This window comes from Podarcis erhardii, assembly GCF_964252035.2.
Source record: "Podarcis erhardii genome assembly, chromosome: 5".
In the NCBI taxonomy this organism is placed as follows: Eukaryota; Metazoa; Chordata; class Lepidosauria; order Squamata; family Lacertidae; genus Podarcis; species Podarcis erhardii.
Genome location: NC_138509.1, coordinates 65,041,861 through 65,048,330, shown reverse-complemented (window position 1 = coordinate 65,048,330; position 6,470 = coordinate 65,041,861).

Below are 6,470 nucleotides of genomic sequence, written 5' to 3'. Positions count from 1 at the left end.
ATGGGGACATTTCCTTTCTGGGAATTCCAACCCCCCACCTTCTTAAACCAATGTTATTCTAAAAACAAACAACCTAGATATAACTTGTAATTATAGGTTAAATGGGATCAAGATCCAAATAGGCACTTATCAGGATAAATGTCTTTGGACTTACATAACCTCTCTGCTCACCTGCACTTCCCATAGGACCTTTTTGCTGCCACCAGTTGAAATTGTCTATTTTGCCCTTGCTGCCTTCCACCAAAAAGCCTAAAATTTCACTGTGTCTCCTTGAAAAAAACAAACTTTCAGGGCAGTGTAGAATTTGGTGCTTAGACATTGGTGGTGAATCAAAGGAGAAGACAAGGTTTTATGAATTAATATTAAAAGTTTACTAAAAAAGATAAAATATAGCTCTTAGGAAAAAGGTTCAACATAGGAACAGATACAAACATACACAGCTTTCCTCCCACTTGGAGTAAAATAAAAAATAAACTATCCATCCTTGATCTGCCTACTATGCCAGATTATTTGTGGAAAGTATGAGCTGAGAGTGCAGCAAAACTTTGAAAGATGGGTTGAGAAAGAGAGAGCAAAAGGTGTTCACAGTTAAAATGCAGTGCTAGAAAATTCCACTACCAACTGAGATCACAGCAGTGCACTCCTGACATTCAAAAATCTTACTGTGGTCTTAATAATGTGACAACGCTTGTTATGATCATCGCCACCTGGGCAGGTGGGGAACAGGACTCCTGTATCTTTTTACAGCTGTATGATGAGGACAGATTTCTCAGCAGCAGTAGGAAAACTTCATCAGTTGGATTTCTGCAAAACATGTGACAATTACTAGCACAGGAGGTCTGCCAGATGAAGAGGTTGGCAGCCTACAGCTCTCAGCAGGTTAAGCAACTTGGGTCTATAGCTGCCGGGAAGAGAAAGGAGTAGATATCTCAAGCAGACTGAGTGCCCTTTTTGCTTTCGTGGTTTGTAAATTGGGAAATATTTACATGCAAATATTGATTCAGTGGGCACCAGAGCTCCCGCCTGCTCTGGTTGCTTCAGCTCATCCTAATCACACAAGGGAACAAATGGAATTTTATTAACTTGACAGTGGGTGCCTAATATCACAAATGGGTCATTTAAATATTGCAACAGTGTTTGTCATGCGACTAGTGATTTGGCTTGGTCTGCTTGTGTCAAAACCAGGAGCGGCTAGCGGGAAGGACTGGCCCTGCAGATCTGACCATCCAGCACCAACAACACTGCCATGTTTCAGGACTGGGTGGGGTGGAGCAGGGTGGCAGTGAGGTCAGAATGGTGCAGCCACACCAGCAAAGCCAAGCTGGTATCTGTGTTGTATCCACACTGCTATGCCCCCATCCCAATAAGTACTGTACCAGAGAAGTCGATGCTGAGAGGCTAGGTCTGTAGCTTTGGCCCTCCCTGCTGCCTGCTCCTGATGAAAACTAATTTGACACCTGATATAAGTTCAATCTGAATGCTCTAGAACTGGGTGTGGGGTAGGAGACCTGAAAAAAAAATCACATCTGGCAACCAATGCACCCCTTTGGTTTCAGATAGTGCATGGGTCGATGAGTCTAAAGATCCCAAGACACAAATTTTCACAGCCCTTTAGCAGCTATGGTGGTTTCCATGCACTCTGGTTTCTGTCACAGTGTTCCATTGCGCCAGAAGCGGTTCAGTCATGCTGGTCACATGACCCGGAAAGCTGTCTGTGGACAAACGCCAGCTCCCTTGGCTTGAAATCGAGATGAGCACCACAATCCCATAGTCGCCTTTGACTGGACTCAACCGTCCAGGGGTCCTTTGCCTTTTTTTTTATTTACCAGAAGTAATGTTTGTAGTGTTAACTCTAGAAGTCTATACTTAATTCTGACCACACAAAGCCTCCTGGTGTACATTGGGCTCCAGGAGGCTCTTTTATGTTATTAAGATATGAAGGCAACAGGTGTTTCACACTGTGGCTAACCAGGTGCCCATGGCTAGTCTGCTAGTAGGACTTTAGGGCAATAGCTTGCTTACAGACTTTCTGAACCCTTGTTGGAAAGATGCTGCTGGACTAGACTTTGGTCAGAGCCACCAGGGTTCTTCTTATGTTCTTTTTACAGCTGTTGGCTTCACTGATCATTGTGGATCTCTTCAGTGTTGTTCATATCAGCAATGAAAACTCTTAAGTTGCTAGTGCTTAGTCTTTTTTTAGTTTTGTTATTATCCATGCTTGCACATGGACTTACATAACCTGTGGTCTATATTGGTAAACTATTAAACTTCTAGGTGAAGAAATATGCTGTTGGCCTTCTAACTTCTCCTTCTCTTATTTTGACATGGGGGTGTTCCTCTTTGGTTGTTGGTAAGAAAAGAAGTGAATTTCCAGCTCTTCACAATTTCTGTTGCAGAATAAACACATGGTATGTGTGCAGTCATAGTTCATCATATTAATGCAGACTGTGATTCATATCTTTAAAATCTGTAAGATTTCAAGTTATATCTGGTTTTTATGTATCAGTTTCCTAATTATTATATAATTATATAATATATAATCAGTTTTATGCATATGCACCCTTTTAGCATGGTGAAATCATAGAATCATGATTTGGAAGGGACCATGATGGTCATAGGTCAACCCCCTGCAATGTAGGAAGCTTTTGCCCAACATGGGGCTCAAAGCCATAACCCTAATATTAAGAGTCTCCAGCTCTGCTGACATTTGCTATGTCAGTTTGGCGCATGGTGAAGCAGTTGTAGTAGTGCTCAGTCCACATCCAGTCATTGTAAGTGAGGCTTCTTTATTCTTTAGGACAGGGGCTGTGGTGAAACCTGTCCATCCAGATGCTGCTGTACTACAAATCCCATCATCCCTGACTATTGGCTCTGCCAGCTGGGGCTGATGAAAGTGGGAGTCCAACAATATCTGGAGGACCACAGCCATTCCTGCTTTAGGAACTGCTTCCTCTCTCTCTCTCTCTCTCTCTCTCTCTCTCTCTCTGTGTGTGTGTGTGTGTGAGAGAGAGAGAGAGAGAGAGAGAGAGAGGGAGGGAGGGAGGGAGAGAGAAACTTTCCCAGTAAATCAAGTGGCAATGCTGAGTTTCTGGGCAAAAGTGACTTTTCTTTTACACGATAACATAATCATTGCTGTTGTGAGCACAGGGTGTGCAGTAGGAATAGTTGCCCATTGACTAGTCCTCATGCCTTCATTAGTAATCTATTTCCATACTTCTATTTTGTGTTTGGGGTAGAGCAATCCAATGAAGAAGAGTTTGGATTTGATATCCCGCTTTATCACTACCCGAAGGAGTCTCAAAGCGGCTAACATTCTCCTTTCCCTTCCTCCCCCACAACAAACACTCTGTGAGGTGAGTGGGGCTGAGAGACTTCAGAGAAGTGTGACTAGCCCAAGGTAACCCAGCAGCTGCATGTGGAGGAGCGGAGACGCGAACCCAGTTCACCAGATTACAAGTCTATTGCTCTTAACCACTACACCACACTGGCACTCTGATGTGAGTTGAGGGGTGAAAAGTGGTACCAAAATGAAACAACAACACCACCACACCATCTTACATATGCTGCTGATGGTGGAATGGATGCATGGTATGAAGGGAAAGGGGAAGGTTGATTGGCAGTTGTGGGTATAAATCTTAATACTAATAATAATAATAGCAGCTGGTGGCTAGACCTCATTAACTTTCTGTTAACGATCTGTGTCCCTGAGGCACTTGCTAATCAAGGCAGAAAGCAGACACAAACACAGATGAATTTTAAGCCATTCAGCTAGCTTCTCCTGCAGCATCTTGTAGCAGTAAGTCAGTTTTAAGCAACTAATGAGTGGTCCACAATGCAACAAAGCTTAAGAATCTCTGGGGAAGGGCCATAGCACAGTGGGAGAACATCAGCTTTGCATCCAGAAGGTTCCAGGTTCAGTTCCCAGCACTTCCAGGTTGGGACGGGAGAAGCTCCTGACAGACAGCCTGGAGATGTGCTGTGAGTCAGTGTACACAGTAATGAGGTAGATGGACAAATGAGCTTCCCATGTTCCTAATTACTGACAACTAATTTTAGGGGATCAGCTGAGCATGCCTAGAATTACCACCCAAGGATGTGGTCCTTGGGACCATCACACTGAAGGAAGTGCCCCTGAAATCTGTATTTCAAATAAATATATTCAGGAGTGAGGTGCAAAATTCACATAATCACCTGCTCTTTGTCCTTTTTACTGTGAGTGATGGCTCTGTCACCTCTTTGGGTGGATCAGGGTCCTTCCCTTTTTTTTACCAAACCAAGCCTTCCATTGTTGCTGAAGAGGAATGTCTCTCCACAACTGCCTTATTCATCCAGTGTGTGATAAATATCTTGAATGCAAGGGTTATGGCATGGAATGCAACTCTTCAACATATTTCCCCCTTTTATTTGATCCACTCCTCCATCTTCAACTTTTTTTTTCAAAAAAAATTATAACTTCATGAATCATGGGAATCACTCGGCTGACAAAAGGAATTGCTAAAGCTATGCACACACCAAAACACCCTTATCTCCACTGAGAAAATAGTCCCCCTCCTGCTGGTAAAACTGGTACAGCTAACATGTTGCATGATGCAGCTCACATTTGTACCTGATGATACGATCATATAAATAGTTTCTGAGCAGCTGTCATATTACACATAGCAGCTTCCTGTACCCATGGTTCATTATGGGTTCATTCTGGGAAGTCCCGGAGAGAGCCATATACCTTCCCTGTCGCTTGTTCCCTATCGACATCCTCCTTGGCCAATAGTCTGGTGGCAGCATTCTGAACCAGTTGAACTTCCTGAGCCGTCTCCAAAAATGGCCCAGGGTAGATCACAGCACAGTGGCTCAAGTGATGGGCAACTAAGGTATGTGTAACTGTGGTCATACCCAATGTTTTCAAAAATGGGCACAGTTGGCATGCCAGCATGAACTGTGCAAAGGCTCTCTTGAACTGAGCACCATCAAAACCTGGGCGTTCACATTAATGAAGTGAATATACATGGTTTTATGTGGTTTTATATGTGGTTTTATATTATTTTACTTTGCCTTGAGCTTTAAAATTTTGTAATTGGTGCGGGTGTTTTTTTATTATATATATACTGGTCATTGACCGTAATAAAACAACGACTACTACTACATTCAGGACTCAATCCAGGAGTACACCCGAACTGTGAAACTGAATTTTCAAAGGGAGTATACCCTTATTCAAGACAGGTTGAACTCTTATTCCCTAATCTGCCCATCTACTGACTAGGAACACCACTGGCTTGTCTGCATTAAGTATTTTATTTATTTATTACATCTATATCTAATAATAATAATAATAATAATAATAATAATAATAATAATAATAATAATAATATTTTATTTATATCCCGCCCTCCCCAGCCGAAGCCAGGCTCAGGACAGCTAACAGCAATAAAATAAGACAACATTTTAAAATCATTTCATTTTAAAATCATTTCATTTTAAGGAGCTCAAGGTGGTGTACATGGTTCTCCTCCTCTGTGTTTCCTCCTCACAACAACCTGTGAGGTAGGTTAGGCTAAGAGATGGTGACGAGCCCAAAGTGAGTTTCAGTTTACTTGCCCCTTGCTAGCATCAGACCTGATCCAGTACTTGAGCATATTTCTTGGTTTGAGATGGAAAGGAGAAAACAGAGTTGGGTGTCATTAGTATATTGAAGTCACTGAACCTCAAAACCCCAGGTGACCCCACACAATTATTTCATGTGGGTGTTAAATAGCACGGGGGACATGCTGGAACTCAGAAGGGACAAAACTTACTTGGAATCATCAACATAGCACTCTTGGGTGCAACTGTGCCTTTGAGGAGGACTTCCCTGACACTCACAGTCTCTGAGCCACACTCATTGCCCCTTTTGTCATGAGATGGTGAGAGTTGTAACTCACGCACTGAAAGGTACATAGAGCTGAAGGAGGAAGCTGCACAAGTGATGCTCTTTCACACTTCCCCTTTCATCTCTTGGAACTAGACCACCTGAACTGAAAGAGGGTGAAAAGGTAGCAAGGGAAAAAGGGGGATCAGAACCACAGAACCTATAAAGCCTTAAATGGCTCAGGACCCCAATACCTCAAGGACTGCCTCTTTTCGTATGAACTGACTCGGACCCTGCAATCGTCCGGAGGGTGGCAAAAAGAGAACAGGCCTTTTCTGTGGTGACTCCCTGTTTGTAGAATGCTCTCTCCAGGCAGGATCACCTCTTGGTTTTAATTTATCTCTGTGTCTTTTGGGTTGCCTTGGGCAAGATAAAACAATTAACAAATGTAATTAATAATAATAATAATCCTAAAGTAGCAAATTACCTAACCTGAACTAGGGGATGAGAAGTATCCAGGTTTCAGTAGTTTGTTCACATTTCATCTCCTCCATTTTATTATGTACCTCACCTTATTTAGTATAGTGAGAGAAACTGTAAAACAGAACATAAATGAATGGAAATAAAA